The sequence below is a fragment of the Balaenoptera ricei genome, chromosome 18 (assembly GCF_028023285.1).
Source record: "Balaenoptera ricei isolate mBalRic1 chromosome 18, mBalRic1.hap2, whole genome shotgun sequence".
Lineage (NCBI taxonomy): Eukaryota > Metazoa > Chordata > Mammalia > Artiodactyla > Balaenopteridae > Balaenoptera > Balaenoptera ricei.
The window spans coordinates 3128707-3145981 of NC_082656.1; the positions used below are offsets into that span (position 1 = coordinate 3128707).

At 50.9% G+C, this 17275-nt stretch overlaps 1 protein-coding gene across 2 annotated transcripts in view; it reads right to left on the minus strand.

The window, feature by feature from the left end:
* SPATA13 (spermatogenesis associated 13) overlaps nt 1-17275 on the minus strand; it is a 267083-nt gene that overhangs the window by 115075 nt on the left and 134733 nt on the right. The window contains exon 1 of one of the 2 annotated variants that reach the window (XM_059902617.1): nt 6921-7069. The exons of the other annotated variant lie outside the window; for it this stretch is intronic. The gene's annotated coding sequence lies outside the window, so the exon portion shown is untranslated. Of the gene's footprint in view, nt 1-6920; nt 7070-17275 lie in introns of those variants that run through there. 2 annotated transcript variants of the gene reach the window in all.

Genomic DNA, 17275 nt, shown 5'->3' on the forward strand with positions numbered 1-17275 from the left:
CAAACTGGATTTTAATAACTTGTTGGGATATTTTAGGATAATTGTTGCATGGGGTTTGATTTAATTAATCTCAGCAGGGTTCAAAGAAGGCCCATGGAGTCAACATGAAAAATGTCCTTCAGATGTTCTATTATTAAAAGTGGAGTAATTACGTCACCAAAACAGACAGGTAGAGAGAAGGCTGCAGCTATGAACGAAAACCTAAAGAAACACTTTCTACATGCTGACAGATACGCTTGTCCTTCCACAGGAAAGAAGGGATGAAACTGCCAGCTTGGTGTCTGATGCAAAGCAGATACTCATCAATATTTGCTGAATTAATAAAACAATGAATGAAGGTAGGATGAATATGTGACAGGACAGAGTATGCAAAAAGACTGTTTGTTTTTCAAATAACGGTTAGAAATACATAATTTATAACATAGTGACATTTAGATCCTAGAACAGGGGTCCCCAGCCGGTCCGCGGGCTGTTAGGAACCAGGCAGCACAGCAGGAGGTGAGCGGCGGGCGAGCGAGCGAAGCTTCATCTGCCGCTCCCCCTCGCCCTCCTCGCTCACAGTACCACCTGAGCCATCGTGGAAAAACTCCCACCCCCACCGTGGAAAAACTGTCTTCCACAAAACCAGTCTCTGGTGCCAAAAAGGTTGGGGACCACTGTCCTAGAAGACAGTTCAGGTGCCAAAGAGAGATCAAGTCCAGAGATGTTTTGTGTGTCTGAAAACTGGCGTCTGGGACTTCCCTGGTGACGCAGTGGTTAAGAATCCGCCTGCCAATGCAGGGGACACGGGTTCGAGCCCTGGTCTGGGAAGATCCCACATGCCATGGAGCAACTAAGCCTGCGAGCCGCAACTACTGAGCCCGCGTGCCACAACTACTGAAGCCCACGCGCCTAGAGCCCGTGCTCCGCAACAAGAGAAGCCACTGCAATGAGAAGCCCGCGCACCGCAACGAAGAGTAGCCCCCGCTCGCCGCAACTAGAGAAAGCCCGTGCGCAGCAACGAAGACCCAGCGCAGCCAAAAATAAATAAATAAATTTAGAAAACTGGCGTCTAAGTTCAAATGACAGATTAGGGCAGGGTCAGAACCCTAGGGGGCCCGATTCCCATTTTCACTGAAAAGCACTGCTCCTTCATGATTTTAGAAGCTGGTTATATTCCGAAAATTCAAGTTATTCTGCACAGAGGAGGGAAAAGGGTGTCCCGTGTTGGGAATGCTGGCTGGGGGGTGGGGGCCTGTGTGCTCTGTTCATGCAGGACCTCTGTAGTCCTGCCCAGCGGATGCCCAGAGAGTCAGACCTGGAGACCCACTGTGCTGGGCTACCTCACCCCCTAAGTCTCAGAACAAGACAGAGTCATCAGGAGATCCCCAAACCGACAGGCCCTCGACATCCAACAAGTGTTCACAGAACGAGCAACACAGCTCTGCCTTCTCCCCCACCATCACAGAACCAACAGAGCCTCCCCTCCCCCATCAGACAGAAGAGCCAGGCCAGACCCCCTTCTGAGCACTTCGCAAGTGGGGACTCATCTCATTCGCACCACAGCCTGTGACCGTGGTTCCCAACTTTACCGCCCCTGGGAAATTCCAATGCCAAGGTCACACCCACAACCAATTACAATATTTGGGGATGGGAGCAGGCATCAACCTTTCTTAAAGACCCCTCAGGTAATTCCAACGTCCAGCAAAGTTTGAAACACTCAGTGAAGAGATGGGTACCATGATGTACATTGTTCAGATAAGGCAACTGAGGCAGAGAGGTCAATGCCTCCCCAAGGTCACACAGCGGGCAAGCAGCAGGGTTGGGACCTGAACCCAGTTTACCTGACAACCGCCAAACACTAAGAAATCATGTTATAGAAATAATATAAATTACTAGTATGTGATGAAATGAAGCAGGGTGGACAAGAGAAATTGTGAGGTTGTACACGGTGGAGAAGAACGAGAAGGTTGGACAGCTGATGGCTCGAGGGAGGTCTGACGTGTCCAACCAGGCAGGAACACAGTCACTTTGAAGGACAACCAGGTGGCGATGAAGAGCAGCTGTTTTTAGGATGTCTGGAAAACATACGTTCTAAAGCACTAGTTCTCACACTTCAGCGTGTGTGAGAATCACCTGGAAGGCTGTTAAAGTACAGACACACACCCCAGAAACTCTAATTCGGCGGTTCCAGGGGAGAGCCCTAGAATTTGCTTTTCTAACAAATTCTCAGCTGATGCAGATGCAGAACCACTGCTCTGGGCAAATGGTTAACAGCCATGAATGATGGGCAGAATTGTCTGAGGGTCCCTCATCTCCAAGCTGGGGTCCGTGTCCCCACCTCTGCTTATTCTGTCCCCAGAGGCTACAATGCCTCCCTCTGTCAGCCCCTCCCCCAACCTGCACACTCCTATTCAGCCCTGGCTGTGGTTAGCTCCTCCTCCAGGAAGCCTTCCTGGATCCTCGGCCTCCCATGGGCTCACCTAACGCCCTCCCCATAAACTGATCCCTCACCTGCTACAGGTCTTTCCTTTCACGTGCCTACCACTCCCACCGGAAAGAGTGTGAGCCTCCACAGGGCAGGGGCTGGTTCCCTTCCCAGCATCCAGCACATAAAAGAGAAAGGGGGAAGGGAGCAAACTTTCTGAAGCTGTTCTTCCTTTCAGCCGCAGACAGTCCCAACATCCAAACTGGATAAGTTTCAATGCCCACATGGTGTAAGTGGTTTTAGGACTAGGGCCTCCTCTCTTTTTATACAGCACACGTGGTGGTGACGTAGTAGGGCCTGACCTTGTTTAATGTGACTGTAATTTTAACACTCCACCACAAGACTGCTCGCTGCTTCTATTATGGAGAACAGTAATTGCCAGGAAAGCCTGTGATCAAAGTTCCGATACCAGGAACACATCTCCTCCCTGGCCTCCTGCCCCCTCTGCTCTAAGACAACAAACATGGGGCACCAGCACCCCCGCACCTGCCAGAGATGGCGGGCAAAGATCCCAGTTTCCTGCAGGCCGCATCTCACCCGCCCACACCTTCCAGTCTAGTCCTTTCGGACCTGAGTTCTATTTTTCTCTAAGGACAGCCTGCCAGGCTTCGGGAACAAACTCTGTAACGGTTCTAATGGGAGGGAAAAGGCTGGCCCCTCCCTCTCCCAGATTAGCAGGCAGGGTCCTCTTAGAGATCCCCGGCCCCATGGCTGAACCCCGAGAGAGAATTGGGGGTCCAGCTCAGATCTGACCAGAGCAAAAGATGCCCTGAGTCAGGCACACAGTCCCTGAAATGACAATGCTGAGCTCGCCTTGCTTCCACAGTGACAAAGAGCAGTCCTGTGTCACAGAAACAGGTGGAGGTTGTTTCTGGCCAAGAAATCAGGTCCTTTAAGGTCCTGGTTAGGTGAGGTAACAGTTGAAGATCACGAGCACAGGATGGGGCATTACCTGTGGCCACGAATGTTGACATCCCGACCACAGCAAATGGCCACAGCCATGTATGAGAAACAAGGACCATCTCTGTCCACTTGGGGCTTTGCCGCCCACAGTCAGAAAGCGCCCCTGGCCCCGAAGGGAGACGGAGGAGGGCTGGTCCGGGACTCCCGCGAGGCCCCAAGTGCCCCTCGTTTTCCCTCCTCTAGTTCGTAAAAGGCTCTGGGAAGCTGCTGTGGAGGGTTATGAGCTTCAGAGCAGACAGACGCTGGACGTGCGTGTGGATCTCCTGGGTATGGCAGCCTCGCATTCAAATCTCAGCCTTGACTCTTCCTACAGGGCTGTGGCCAGGACATTCGATCCCCTCCCCTGTGCGAGGGGAGCAGTAAACCTAACCTGCTCCGTAGTTACACCGATGATCCTCATCCGAACCACGGAGCACAGACAGTGAATGTCTCATCAACTCTCCCAAGGACGCACCGAGCCACCCATCTCACTCTGGAGCATCAGAGAGAGGTTAATTACATGCAACAAACACCTCAGGGCATTAGGGCTGGATTTTGTCAAGAAAGGCAGTTATGGAATGGCTTGAGCAATCCTGGGTGAGCAGCACCCTGCAGGTTCCCCGACGGCTCCTGGAGAAAGAGACGAGCCAGACAGCAGGCAGCAGAGCTGGGAATGGGGGGGCTTGGCTGGGAGCCCGAGGCCAGGGGGAGACGGGGCGGGGGCATGGCAGAGCCAACACAGAGACAGCACCTAACTGGACAGGCTCCCCCCTCAGCCCTGTTTTATCTGAGATGCAGAGATGAAGGAAATCACATGAGCGCTTTGTACTAAGGCCTTTCTCTCTGCAAATGAAAATACAATTCATCGGTCCAGTTATTGATTTTCAAATTGCCATGGATTGTACGATTTGCCTCTAGAAAGCAATGTATGTTTGGCGTGCCTGCCTGATGTTCTGGAAGACAAAAATATTTCTTTCTAAAAACATTTGAATTTATACTTCTGCGATTTTATGATCCCATTTATGCCATTACGTATCTCGAAGGCAAACATTTTTTTTAAATGTTTAGTTTTCAGACCAAAAAAAAAAAGAACCCACTGACAATTTCCATTCCAAATGAACCCTCCCAATGCCTCTTAGCTCAGGGAAGAAAGGGTTCGTTCACTGCTTTACACAGCAAGCCCAGAGATCACCCCACCAAGCTGTAGGGCCACGCATGGGGAGTCCTGGACCAGAGGTCGGCAGGTCGGGGGTCTGCTGTCCCGCTGCCTCCCCTGGACATGTCATTTTATTTCTCTGAGCCACAGTTTCCTCATCTGTGGAATGTAAGGCCCCTTCCAGCCATCAAAGTGTAAAACTTTCCCAACACTCTGCTTCAGCACCTGCAAAAGAACAAACACTTGCCTCCAACTTTCAGGAAGGTGAAGGAGATACAGGAACAAGGCTTTAAATTATATAATGAAACAGAAATAAGCAAGACTCATCACATCACAGGGCTCTGAAGGACCCTAAAGATCTGGCCAGCTAAGGTGAAACTGACCTCTCACTGCAGGGGAGGAGCCGGCTGGCAACGGTCTTTGCAAGAAGCTTTCTTCCAGCCTTCCTGTAGCCAAGGGGCCAGGTGCTCTCTTCAGGAAAGTGAGCTGGAAACCAGCCCAGGCAGTGTCCTCAGTCTTTCTGAGGGACAGGAGGCATTAGGTTTTCCCCACACACTGCTCTACAGTAGAGATATTATGCCCTCAACAGCTGTAAACTGCAGACCAAATAAAACACGCAAATAATGACCTATTTCCAAGGCCCAATCCCAGCCCACGTATGAGTTCCAAAGTTAGCATGGCCTGGGAGCACAGCCGCCTGGCGAGAAGAGGGGCTCTCCCACCACACAGCCATGAGAAACTGGGCCTGGTACTTAAGTTCTCTGAGCCGCCCCTTTCTCATCTGTCAAATGGGGCTAGGAATGCATCGACATTACAGGGAAGCAAGGAGGATTCATGAGTTATTACTGCATGTACATCCCTCGGAAGACTGCTCGGCTCCTACTAAGTGTTTGACAACTGCTACCTAATATTAACATCAATATCAACATAGTCGGAGAACTTGTCTACATACGATACTACTTCTTCAGTAAGAACACAAACAGAACCAGGAGCAGATGGGAAGGTCCTGACGTCCAGAGAGGTCCTGGGGAAGCTGGTTGCCTACTTGTGACACTTTCAGACCTTCTGAAATAAAGACGTCTGCCGGGTAATGGAGGACCAACTGGAAGGGAAGAAAAGGAACCAAGGGGTGGTGATGCAGTAGCAAAATCCACAACCAGAGGAACCGAAACAAGGTGTGCTCTGGAGGCGGGAAAAGCATGGGGAGAAGTAGGTAAAAGGCAAGACAGCCCACAGCACGGGAGCACAGGCAGAAAGGCAGACAGCCAGCCTGGGTGGCAGGAAGATGGCAAATCTGGGGACCAAAGGAGGGGTGTGAAAATTAGAATGCTAGGTAAGAAACAGTCACATAAAAAAAACTCTAAAGGATGGGGGGAGGGGGGCAGAGGCCAAGGTTCAGCACAGGGAGCAAGCATAATTAACAGGACCCAGAGGACACTGCAGTGAGGAAGTCTGGAAGAAGGGGGACATAGAAAAGGAGCATTTGTTTGGAAGAAGGGGGACACAGAAAAGGAGCATTTGTTAGGAAAAATAAAATGGGTGAAATTTCTGTACCTGTTAGAGAAGAGCACAGTACTTGGGGACTTGGAGGGGTTAATAGGGTAGAAAACACCAGGCAACACGGAAAATGAGGTGAGACGCAGGGAAAACCGTGGGAGGAGGGGCGGATGATGTATGAATTTAGATGGCCTTGGTAACAAGTGCTAAATAAACTCAAGTTATTCTTCTGTTTATCAACAAGACTGTCCAGTGGTGGGAAGCAACTGACCGAGAGAGTTCTGTTTGTATGGTTGGTTGGTTTGGCCTTTTTTCCGCACCTGGAGGGAGGGGAGGTTTGCCGGGGCTCAGACTGCACAGCCGGATGGTGGCCTCCAGCCCAGGTCACCTGAGCTCCCCGGCCGTAGGCGCAGCGCTGGTCTGTGTCCCCCTGGGCTGGGGTGCCCACTCCCTCACCTCGCCGAACGTGAGTGGAAGCAAACCAGCCCTGGAGCTCATCCCTCCAGTTCAGGGTCGCCGGACACAGGGTCCCGCCTTTCTCGGGAGATGAGGCCCGGGGCACCCGGGGAGAAACTCGCTTTGGGAGAGAAGATCTCCAGCGCATCCCCTGGGCGGCGCGGGCGCCCCGCGCCTTTGTCCCGCCCTCAGCCCGCGGCGGGCACGGGTCAAGTATGGGGATCCCCAGGCGCGCGGGGCCGGGGGTCCCTCGCCCTCGGGCCGCCCAGCCCCGCAGCGAGCTCACCGAGCGAACTCGGTGTTTGGGCTGCGGGGCCGGCGTCGGGGTAACTCAGCTCCCGGGCTCGGGCTCCTCGCCAACACCCGGGCGGCCGCCCCGCGCCTCGGCGCAGCCTCACCTACCGCGGCCCCGCTCGAAGGAACCTCCAAAGTCGGCCGATCCAAGACGTCCCGGCGACACAGGGCTGGTCCTGGTGCCGCGGAGATCCGAGCACGCCGGGCTCTCGGAGGAGCCTCCGCTCGGGCGCGCGGACTCCAGGCGGGCGGCGGGCTGGGCTGCGGGGGAGGAGCGCGGCGCTGAAGCCAGCCCGCCGCTGCCGCCCGGCCCAGGCCACGCCCCCGCCGGTCCAGGCCACGCCCCCGACCCTGCACTCCTTCCACGCCCCCGCCGGCCCCAGGCCACTCCCCAGCCCTAGGCCACGCCCCTGGCTCAGCTACCTTTCCACCCCCCCCCCCAGCCCGGGCCATGCCACGCCCGGCCCCAGGCCACGCCCCGGTCCGGCTCTCCTTCCACGCCCCCCAGGCCTCGCCCCGCCGGACTCAGGCCACGCCCCAGCCCCAGGCCACGCCCCGGCACGGCTCTCCTTCCATGCCTCACAGGCCACGCCACACCTGGCTCCAGGCCACCCCTCTGGCTGGGCTCTCCCTTCTTGCCTCAGGCCGCGCCCCCAGCTCAGCCCCCAGACCACGCCCCTGGCTCGGCTCTTCTCCTCCCCCACCACCAGAATATCCCCCCCACCACATCCCCGCCCCGCTACACTTCCCCCGACCCTAGCTCCTCATCCACCCAGCTACACCCCCCAGCCGGGCTCCCTTCCATCCACCCCCAGTAAGTCCCCCCATGTCAGCACCCCCCAGCCCGGCCCCCCTAAACCCGGCTCCCCTCCACCTCATCAACGCCCCAACATCCGCCCTGGGCGGGAGGAGCAGCCGCGTCGCCCAGGCAACCGCCCCTCACTGCCCCCCTCGCCCCACCTCTGCCCGGGAGGAGGTCACCCCAGGCCAAGGCGCCCTGGCTACGCTTTTCGTGAAAAAGAAAACCCTAGGTGAGGGCTTCCCTGGTGGCGCAGTAGTGACGAATCCGCCTGCCAATGCAGGGGACACGGGTTCGAGCCCTGGTCCGGGAAGATCCCACGTGCCGTGGAACAACTAAGCCCGTGCACCACAACTACTGAGCCCGCGCTCTAGAGCCCGGGAGCCACAACTGCTGAGCCCACGTGCCACAACTCCTGAAGCCCGCTCGCCTGGAGCCCATGATCCACAACAAGAGAAGCCACCGCAATGAGAAGCCCGTGCACCGCAACCCAGAGTAGCCCCCGCTCACCGCAACTAAAGCCTGCACGCAGCAATGAAGACCAAATGCAGCCAAAAATATAAATAAATAAATAAATTTATAAAAAAAAAAACAAAAAAATACCCTAGGTGAGGACTTTTAAACCCACTCACTTCCCTAGGACCTAGAGCAGGTCTTCTGTGGACTGTTTGGGTGAACACACTCAGAACTCTCACCCTTCCCGGGTGGCTCATGGCTCAATCATTAATTCACAGGAAAACCGCAGAGACGAAGGAAACCCTTCTGCGCAAGGATCTGGGCCCTAAAAGTTCCATGACTGTTTCCTGATGTGCACCTAATGGAATTCATAAAATAAACACATTCTTTTAAAAACTGCTCTTTTAGATGATTCATCTGAGTGGTTCTGTGTTGCCAGCACTATAATTATACACGCTACTTTTATAATCAAAGAAGAACAATAACCACTATGTAAAAACTAAAGAACATATAAAAATATTAAATTACACAATGAAAAGTCAAAATTAATTCTATATATGCTTTTTTAAATAGTGGGAAACTATTCTGTGTGATACTCAAACGGTGGGTACATGTCGTTATGCGTTTGTCAAAACCCACAGAATATACAGCACACAGAGTGAAACCTAATGTAAAGTCGTTTATCATAATGTATCAATATTGGCTCATCAATCGCAACCAATGTGCCACACTGGTGTAAGATGCCCGTAACAGGAGAAACTGGGGGGATGGGGGTGTGGTACAGGGAGGAGTTGAGGGAATCCATGGGAACTCTCCTTTCCTCCCAGTCTTTCTGTAAACCCAAAACTGCTCTAAAATAACAGCCCATTAATTAAAGCACACACACCTAAATACTAATGGTCATTATCTCTGGGTGGTGGAAATATGGGCAAGTTTTTATTTTATTGTTTGGATCTTTATTTGAAATTCTCCCAAATTTTTGACAATGAATATATATTTTTAAAGCAGAAACATATTATATTGGGTTGGCCAAAAAGTTCATTTGGGTTTTTCTGTAACATCTTACAGAAAAACCCAAACGAACTTTTTGGCCAACCTAAAATAAATAAGCAATGGAAAATTTTAGAGACATAGCATGAAAGGCTAATATCAAATATTTCATTTTATTTCTACTTTCTATAACTTTAACGAAACCTGCGTGAAGCTCTCACAAATGTTAAAAATGATGTCTATTTCAGTATTGTTTTAAAAAAAAGAATATCAAGGGCTAAATTGATAGTTTTTAAATTAGCTCTTTGGAATTAGCACAAATCTGAGGAGAAATTTTTGATTTTTTTTTTTTTTAAATCTGTGTCTCAGAGGATCATTTCTGCCTGCCTGGAAACTGTTATTAATATTTACATGAACACTGGCTCTCAGGTAAACGGATTTCTCTATAGCTGTAAAGACTCGGCCTGCTTCCCTGATACCTGTGACCTGGGCTAGCCCTTTACCTTGCTGAGTGTCAGCTTCCCCTTCGGTGAAAAGGGAAACCTACCTCTCTGGATTGGTCGGAAAATATTAATACCAAACTTTAGCCCATATAAGACTCCTGGTATAATACATACAAGTGCTTAATAATCGTTAGCTCCTGTCCATTAAAAAATACAATTTTTGTTTTGTTTTGTTTTAGTGGGACTCTTGAGCTCCTGAGATAAAAAGATATTTCCGGTTTTAGATTATTAACGTATTGGACAAAGCAGGATCTGACGTGGAGAGACTGGGTGCTCTACACCCAGAGCCAGCACTAGTTAACAGGCATCGAGGGAATAAATCACCCAACTTCTCTGGCTCTCACTTTCCTAATCTGCTACATGAGTGATGGGGACCAGCCATCTCAAAGTTTCCTGCAGCCTCCATCATTCCATGGGGAATCTCACCGTGGCTTCTGCGTAAAAAGGCTCTAAATCTCCTACAGTGACCTCTCTGCCCACACGACCAGCCATCACTCAGAGCCCTGCAAACAAAGCTGACATCTGCATTCTACCTTCCCCACAAATGGGAACTTCCAAAGGTTTCTTTGGACATTTTTCTCTTAGTGATCTGTTGGTACCCAACTCTGACCAGCAGCTTAAACCCTATAATTCTGTTAGAAGTCAGTGCAAAGCTCTCACCAAAGTCATTGTACACCGGCGCTGATAGAAACTACCAGCTCTCATCAAGTCGACGGTGCACTTTTTTTCACATAATAACATCTCTGAAATTATGTGTCCCTCTGTTAACACTTTCTGAGCACTTAACGTTCTATGTCCTTTACATTCGTTCTCTACTTAAAGCCTCAAAGCAGCCCTTAGAGTAGTATTATCTTTCACGTTTTATGGATGAAGAAAACAAAGTTCAGAGAAGTTGAAAGACTCACCTAAGGTCACACAGGACAAGGGAGGGAAGTGTATGGCCTGAATGATTATGTCGTCAAATCCATATGTTGAAGCCTAACAACCAATGAGATGGTTTTAGAAGGTGGGACTGTTAAGATTTAGATGAGGTCATGAGGGTGGAGCTCCATGATGGGATTAGTGCCTTTATAAGAAGAGGAAGAGAGACCAGAGCCCTCTCTCTGTCTCTGTCTCTCTCTCCCTCTCCACACCATGAGAGGACACAGCAAGAAGGTGGCCGTCTGCAAGCCAGGAAGTGGGTCCTCACCATTCACCGAATCTGCTGGTGCCTTGATCTTGGACTCCAGAACTGTGAGAAATAAATTCCTGCTGTTTAAGCCCCCCAGTCTGTGGTATTTTGTCCTGGCAGCCTGAGCTGACTCGTGCAGTAAGGAAACTCCTTTCTCCACGTTTCAGATCTTTCTCTTTGAGGAGCTTCCACAAAGTAACACTTCCTGCCTCAGGCCCCACCCTCTGAACCAAAGAAGGAGTTACTGACGAGGAGCTTCCACAAAGTAACACTTCCTGCCTCAGGCCCCACCCTCTGAACCAAAGAAGGAGTTACTGACTGGTGGGAGGAACCCACTGGTCCACCTACCTTGATAGAACAGACCTAACTTATTAGTAATTTAACAGTAATTCTTCGGAAGCACAGAGGAGTCACTCCTTTCTAACCTCTCCGCCCAGACATCTGCAGGGAGCCATCTGCAGTCAGTGACTGTCACCTGGGGGGTGGGGGGCGGGTGTGGAACCAGCCGCTGAATGAAGCTCTACAGCTGGCTGGGGGGCAGGGGGCACTCAGAGAATATTAGCAAGAACTCTTCTCAGACCTAAAGTCACATTCTCCAACTGACTCAACTGCCGATATCACTGACATTTTTATCTTCATCTGTCCGTCTCCAGTGTCTTGTTTGTTAATTGGTTGTAAAGGTGGGAGGGGGTCGAGGGGGATGGGCTGGCCCCTGCGGTGGAAGGTAAGACCCGAGAGCCCAGGTCTTCCACTCCAGCCCTGGGGCTTTGGGAAAATGATTTAACCTCCCAGGAGTCCGCCTCATCTGTGAAACCCTGGGGTGAAGATTAAGTGTGATAATGTCCCAGCTCAGAGCCTGGCACGTGGTTAAATCTCAGTAAACGGTGGCTGTTTTTATTGATTAGAACGGATAAGGAGAATTTGCTGTCTTCTACAGTTTATTAGAGAAGATATCTAAGTTTCCTAGAATGAAAGAATAATGTTTGGCATTCATCAAATTATTTTGGCACATAAGTATCTATTAGGGGAAGAGTAGGGGGAGTTTTCCTTGCTCTTTGCCCAGGAATGGGGCACAGAGGTCGACAAAAGGCGGGAGACGTGCCAGGAGCCCGCCCCCAGCGTCTGTCTGCAGTGCCGTCCTCGTGTGCTCAGCAAAGGGACGCTCTCACACCTGGATTTGGAGGGAACCTGATGGGCAGGGCCGTCCTCAGAAAGAGCAAAAGGAACAGTAAAACAATGTTCCCAGCTCTTACCAGCTGCCCAGAAGTTACACAAAGCCACTGGGATAAGGAGGGGAGTCGCTATCTCTACAATGTCCTTATTCCAAAGTGGTTCTGACAGCTCTAAAGACCCTGTGAATCTGGGATTGGGAATGCACATTGACTAGACCACTAGAATGGTTCTCCACAGACTTTCTCTTTGCCCAATCAAGCCACTCCTGAAATCCATCTTCTTTATTAAATCACCTTGACTGAGGCCCTTACCCACCAACCTTTGTTTTACCCCTCTGACCCCTGCATGTGACACAGAATGCCCCTAACCCTCTCCCCGAGGTAATCTCTACCCGGTTGATGGAGCCCCGGCTTCAGGGGCAGGCAGGTCATCAGACTCCCCCTTCTTTCAGCTTTCACTAGCTGGGTGGCCTTGGACAAGCTCTTCTGAACCTTAGCTTCTTCACTTGTAACACAGAAGTAACAGCCCTGCCCTGTTGTAGCGGGGATGAAATGAGAGAATCTCCGTAGAGTCTAGCATCCCCTGACCTGCAGAGAGCGTGGAACATAAACCACCGCTCAGAGCACATCTGCAGGCAAACCCACAACTGCCTGGTGGCACCAGGGACTGTCAGGCTTACCTCCAGCCCACTTCCTCTCTGAAGCCTCCCTGGCTTCCTGGGTAGGGTTCATGACTTCATAGTCAGTGACACCCTAATATGTTCTCAGACACATGGCTGTCTTAGCGCTGACCAAAGAGATTATGAGCTCTTTAAGGGCAGTAAGTATATACTTTTAAAATTAATAGACTTTATTTTTTAGAGCAGTTTTTGGTTTACAGAAAAATGGATCAGAAAGTATAGAGAGTATAGAGAACTATACTCAATATCTTGTAATAACCTATAATGGGAAAGAATCTGAAGAAGAATATATATATTACATTCAGTTATATATATATATATATATATAACTGAATCATTTTGCTGTACACTTGAAACTAACACAACATTGTAAATCAACTATACTTCAATTAAAAAAAAAGAAAGTATAGGGAGTCCCCACATAACCCCTTTACCCCCCAACAGTTTCCCTTATTACCAACATCCACATCAGTGCGGCACGTTTGTGACAGTTGCTGAGCCAGCACTGACACGGCCTTATTGACTAAAGCTCAGTGCTCACACTGCGGTTCGCTCCTCTTCACATACGGGTCTCCGGCTTTTGACAGACGCGATGCCATGCACCCTCCGCCACACTGTCACAGGGGAGTTTCACTGCCCTAAAAACCCTCTGCGCTCCACCAGTTCAGCCCTCCCTCCCCTCTAACCCCTGGCACCCACTGAGCTGTCTACCATCTCCGTAGTTTTGCCTTTTCCAGAATGTCATATAGTTGGAGTTATATAGTACGTGTATGTAGCCTTAGCCAGCATTAATTATTTTACTTGCTCCGTTTCTCTGGAATACACGGATGGAGGGCAAGTCTGGAAAGTGGTCAAGAAGGAGACCCTGCCTGCACCAAGTCCCCCCACCAAGAGTATCCATGTACCCGTCAGGCGCCTAACAGGATGGGACGCTGAAACGTACCTCAGGCGATCACCTGCCCTCCATGGTTGGCAGGAGGTAAGCCCTGTCCTGCTGCCAGCCTGGGGCTGGGATGTGCCTGGGGTGGGCGTGGGGAGGGACGGGTTGGCCAGAGGCTGAACTGAAGCCATGGTCTGAGGCCAAGGAGGAGAAAGGAGGCCTTTCAGACCTGAGGCACTTCCTCCCCACAGCCAGTGCTTCTACCAACTCCCCGTTTCCTGACGTGGTCTGCTGAAATCTCAGCATTAGCCGGCCACATGCTGCTTCAGGACCCATGCCAGGATCTTTCCCCAGACCTTTGTGCCTGGAAACAGTCCTGCATTCTCCACCGGGCGATTCCTCAAGACTCAGTCCCCATGTCACAGGCAGGATTGAGTCCCTCTCATCTTTCCACCCACAGGTCCTTTAGGATCATGTGCTTATCTACCTCATCAGCCTGCGAGCTTCGTGGGTCCCTGGTGCCCAGTGTCATCTAGCGTCATATCCAGGATCTAGTAGGCATTCAATAACCATCTGTTGAATTAAATTGGGCTGGAAAAGATTGGACTGGATTGGAGAGAAGTTTAAGCACAGTTTCTGTGGCTGACCTGAGATTCAGCTCCAAGTTTTCAGCTTTAAATTCAGGACCTTTCCCTACACCTCAGCTGGCAGACACGCTGGGGTCGGGGCACCTTCGGGGCGATCCTGAGTAGGTGATGGTGGAAAGTTAATAAGCATCGGAATCAACCAGACCATCAACTTAGGGTCTAACAGGAGCCCAATTTGGACACAAAATTCTCTGACTGAAAAGGAAGATCCAGGATCAGAAGGCAGGCGAAATGTCAGAATGTTTCTCAAACTTCCGACAGCAGCCACAGTAAGAAGCATATGTGACATCGCGACCCAGTGACACATGGATGAACATAGACACAGGGAAAGAATATTTACCCGCAACGCTGACACTCCCCTCTCGCCATGCATCTGAGATTCTCTCCTTCTCAGATTGTTTTATTTGGTGCTGCAGGACCCACTCATGGGATGAATCCCACAGGTGGTAAAGCACTGCAGCGAAATGGGACGTGCTGAAAAGTGAAAACTACAGTGTGGTAATCAGGGGGGGAGCAGATGTGACCCCTCCCCTCTGCCCTTCTCTTCTTTCCTCTCCCTTTATGCCTCCTCGCCCTCCTCTAGAGCAAGATGGCTGGTTTCAGCGAGCCATCCTCTTATGCCCGCCTCCCAACAAACAGACGTTATTTCCCTTTCTCTGGAAATTCTAGTTGTATCTTTAAGCTACTGGACATTTTATTTGACATTATATGTTCTACGTTATCATATATTTGAAAAACCAAAAAGCGGCTCTTTCTCTTCTGTTCTAATATTTCCATCAAACAGCCCAAGAACGCAGAGCTGGAGACTTTTCAGGCTGAACGAGGCTGAGGACAAGACTGATACCATCTCTCCTCAGCCCTCAGGAGGACAAGGCTCCACCTGAATCCTGGACTCCCGGTGGGCGTCCGAGCCCCTTCCTTTCTCAGTCACAGGTAACTTCACCGAGTGGTTGAAGAGACCCTCCAAGTCCTCCTTCCACGTCTTTGCTGGTGGCCTGAGTCTGCATTCCAGCGCACCAGTCACCCCGGCGGGTCACAAAGCACCTCTCTGCGCTGCAAGCCTTTCTTTCCCGGTAGAAACGCTTGCGGAACCCACGGCTAAGAAACAGGCGGCTCTAACCGAAATGGACGGTGACTCTCGCCTCCTTCCTTCCCCTGAGCTGCCCGCTGTGGCCTCCGCCAGCTCTCGGACGCTCTGCACACAGGCTCCTGCTGGACCAGAAGGCGCGTGGTTCCGGCTTCTGCTCGCCCAATCTGCTTGGCCGCTCAAGCTTCGTGAACAGTCATGGGCCCAAGACGACGGCTCCCAGGGCTTCTCCACTCTCTGACCAAGCTCCCTCTCGGGTTTCCAGCTTCTGCTCAGTCCTCTTTCAAATGACGATGTCTTGAGCTCCTGTGGTGTGTGGCCCAGGTGTCGGGATTTGGTGCCTCGGGTCAGGTGCTCCCCCAAGGGCCCTGGGGGGCAGTTACTGAGGAAGACCCTGGGCTCGGTTAAGTTTGTAAGGTGGTCAGTGCACTGCTGGACCCCAGCTACCGTCATCCAACTCTACAGGCAGCTCTGCTGTGAGGTGACGCATACATGTATTTCTGAATAAACAAACAAACACCCCTCTTGTTCTGTAAAACTGTGCCGCAAGACAGCAGGGCTCATGGGAGGGGCAGGGCTCAGCAGACTAGTCAGACCCTCACAGCTGTGGAGCAGAGCCCTAACAAAACAGCGATAATCCTAATGAAAAGTCTACACAGTGGGAAAGGCACCTTAGATTCCTACTAAAGAAATGCAAAAGCAAATATAGGCCTTCATCTTTTAAAAGCGGGGAATGAAAAGTAGGGACTCAGACAGACACTTGCACACCCATGTTCACAGCAGCGTCATTCACGGTAGCCAAGAGGGGGAAGCAACCCAAGTGTCCACTGATGACAGGTAAATGCATAACAACATGTGGTCCATCCATACAATGGAATATGGTTCAGCCTTAAGAAGGAAGGACATTCTGACACCTTTTACAACACGGATGAAACTTAAAGACATTATTCGAAGTCAAATAAGCCAGACACAGAAGGACAACTAGTGTATGATTCCACTTACGTGAGACACTAGTCAAAATCATGGAGACACAAAGGAGAATGCTGGTTTCCAGGGGGTGGGGAGTCAGTGTTTAATGGGGAGAGTTCCAGTTTTCCAAGATGAAGAGTCTTGGAGACGGATGGAGGGGCAGTGGTGACGGTTGCAATCATATAATGTACTTAATGCCAGGGAACTGTGCATAGGAAAATGGTGAAGATGGGAAAAGTTATACTCTGTGTATTTTACCACAATTTTTAAAAATAAGGGACTTCCCTGATGGTCCAGTGGGTAAGACTCCATGCTCCCAATTCCGGGGGCCCCGGGTTCTATCCCTGGTCCGGGAACTAGATCCCACATGCATGCCGCAACTAAGAAGCCCACACACCGCAACAAACATCCCGCGTGCCGCAACTAAGACCTGGCGCAGCCAAAATAAATAAATAAATAAATATTTTTAAAGAAATAAAAAAATAAGGTGCAGGTAGCTTTATGGAAAGGGTTTAAGGGTTGTGAGTTATGAGGACTGGGACGGAGGGCACAGATGGAGAGAGCTGGGCCCAGAGGGACGTGGATGAGGGAGGCTGCGGATGGGTGTTCTCTCATTCTGCTGCCTTATCTGAGGCACCAAGCGCTGATACGTGGAATCTCTGTGAACCAGCGCAAATTTCTCTTTACCCTGAGGTCCTTCCCCAGTCTGGCAGTCGCTTGAGCTACAAAGCCTTACAGAAACCAGCCCCCTTCAGCCAACAGAATGTACCACGCAGTCACGACCACGTTCCTCATCATCCCACCTCCTTCCACCTTCACCTAACTTCCTACAAACGCTACACCCCCACGGCACCCCCCTCACCGTGCCCGTTCATCAGACTGGTGATTTTCTCACGCGTGGTTTTGAGACGCAGTTTTCACAGTGCCTGACAAGGCATTCCACTCTCACCTTCCCCACCAGGTATCACACTCCTGTGTCAGAGTCACAGTGTCTGAGACGGTGAAGAATCATAAACTCACCTACAGGCCTACCTCGAGAAGAATCTATTACTGTAGATCAAGAATCACCCAAATTTTCCTTCCCTTTATTTCCACGTGGAATTGCACAG